Source organism: Echinops telfairi, unplaced genomic scaffold (genome assembly GCF_000313985.2).
Source record: "Echinops telfairi isolate 266 unplaced genomic scaffold, ASM31398v2 ScPeMD7_53;HRSCAF=182, whole genome shotgun sequence".
In the NCBI taxonomy this organism is placed as follows: domain Eukaryota; kingdom Metazoa; phylum Chordata; class Mammalia; order Afrosoricida; family Tenrecidae; genus Echinops; species Echinops telfairi.
The window spans coordinates 820441-822808 of record NW_022103951.1 but is presented as its reverse complement, the minus strand read 5'-3'; the positions used below and the strand labels follow the sequence as shown (position 1 = coordinate 822808).

Below are 2368 nucleotides of genomic sequence, written 5' to 3'. Positions count from 1 at the left end.
AACCTGGAAGTATTAATACCTATAGTCTCCTGCCAGGGTGCTCAGGCAGAAGAGGGCCTTACATTCAGCCTAATTCAGCACACAGAGGAATTCTAAACTGTGGGGACCAGTGCAGGGCTCAAGGTAAGATTCCTGTAAGAGAAAAGATCATCCCTCCTGCCCTTCTCATATTTACTACCATTGAGTCCATTAGCCTCAGAGACTCCACAGCCCTTCTGGGTTTCTGAGGCTGTCACTCTTGACAGGAGATGAAAGCCCCCTCTTTGTCCCTAGGAAGCTGGTGATTTCAAAATGCTGACCTGTGTTCATTAGCCCGATATAAGTCCCATGGACCAGGGCACTCCATGAGAAGCAAGTTACGAGGGAGAATGATGAAGCTTTCTATTCCTGTAAGAGTTACAGTCTCAGAAACCCTCAGGGGCAGCTCTCTCCTGCCCTATAGGGTGACTATGAGTCAGATTGGGCTAGATGGCAGTGATTTTGGTTTCGGTTTGATTGAGTAGAGGCAAGCGACTGAGTCTGTAATGGTGGTAATCAAGGAGAGCACATTGAGTTGTGAGGTGGTGACTCCTCTTCCTACTAAATCAGTAGAGGACAGAAAGCCCCATTCCCTTTTTACCCCTGGGGCATGTGGGCATGCTGCCCTAGAGACTGCACTCGATTCACGAGAGGTCATCTCAAGGAGCAGAGGGACCTGGTCACAGGGGACTGTCAGGTGATAACCCTAATAGCGGATCCAGGCTGCCAAGGAACCCAGGGCAGAAAGGCCTGTCTGTGTTGCAGCCAGAAAGACACCCTGTCAGTACTGGGGTTGGCTGTGTTCATGTATTTTCCCTGTGAGTCTCAGAGAGCTTTGTGTTGTCACTTGAAGAGTAACAAAATTGATTCAATGTCCACAAATTGTACTGTGAAGAAGACACACCCCCTCCCCAGCCAAGCACAGGAAATCCCTTCAACAATCCTGTTGTCATCCCAGTAAATCCCACTCAGATCAGGCAGTGTGCAACCTCACTGCATTTCAGATATCCTTTTCAGGTTCCTGAGCAGGTGAGCAGAGCACTGTGGGTTCCCAAAGCAGGGCTCTCAAAGAATTCTGCATTGGCAACAGTTGGTTGTGAAACTCAGGGAGGCATCTCCTTGCTGAGCGGCTCACTCACACCTTCCGACTTCCCCTTCTTTAGCGGAGCCACATTATGTTTGTCCTGGCCTGCTGCCCTTGATGAGAGTCATCACGCCTTGTGGTCAGAAAAGCAAACTCCGCTCTCATGAGAAATGCCTCCAGGCCTAGGACCGAGGTGGCGCCATGTGTGTGTAGTTGGCCCAGACCACTGCCACAGAGAAGGGAAAACCCTCCTCCTCACCTGCTGCTGCTTCTGGGGATTCTCACCAGGCTTCCTCCTATGCTCCCATACCATGTGAGGCAGCTCCCTCCACCATCAAGGCTACTACAGATGCTTCATATGCCACAGCTGCTAAAGGTGCCCAGAGACAACATGTTTTCAGGAAAAATGCCACTAAGTCCATACCTTCTCCTGAGAAGTCCCAAAGGGTGAGCCTGTTGTTCAGTTCCTTCTGTTAAAGTATAAAATGAAAGAGCCCATTACCAAGGCCGAAATGATGAAGATCATCACTAAAAGGTACAAGAAGCAATTCTCCGAGGTGCTGAGGAGAGCCTCTGAGCACATGGAGCTGGTCTTTGGCCTTGAGGTGAAGGCAGTCGACTCCAATAGTCAAACCTATGCTCTGGTCAATCTCCTTTGGAGATCCCAAAGGAGGAGATTCTGAATGGTGAATGTGGATTTTCCCATATGGGGTTCCTTATGCCTCTCCTGGGCATGCTTTACATCAAGGACAACAGCGTCATCTGGGAGGAGATGTGGGAATTCCTTAATGAGTTAGGGATCTTTGATGGCCCACAGCACTTATCTTTGGGGACACTTCTCACTGAAGTTTTGGTGCAGGAAAAGTACCTGGAGTACTGGCAGGTGCCTAAGTCAGATCCTCCATGCTACGACTTCCTGTGGGGTTCCAGAGCCGACCCTAAGGCTTGCAAGATGAAAGGGATATCGTATTTGGAGAAGCTAAAGTTTATCAACACCACTGCCTTCCAAGACCTGCATGAATAACCATGGGGAGAAGATCAAGAATGAGCAGAAGCTGCATTATGTGGGATGGCTGAGGCCAATCAGAATGTCAAGGTCAAGTACAGATAGGAACTGGAAATACTGGGACTCCAGAGCCGATGATCGCTCCAGGGCCAGTGATGTCAGTGATGATACTGGGAGGGTAGAGCGAGAGTGGGTAGGAAAGCGGGAACTGATTACTAGGAACTATATGTGACCTCCTCCCTGGGGGACGGACAACCGAA

At 49.7% G+C, this 2368-nt stretch overlaps 1 pseudogene; it reads left to right on the top strand.

Moving 5' to 3' along the window:
- LOC123521733 overlaps nt 1–2126 on the top strand; it is a 6788-nt pseudogene extending 4662 nt beyond the window's left edge.
- The last annotated feature ends 242 nt before the right edge of the window (nt 2127–2368 follow it).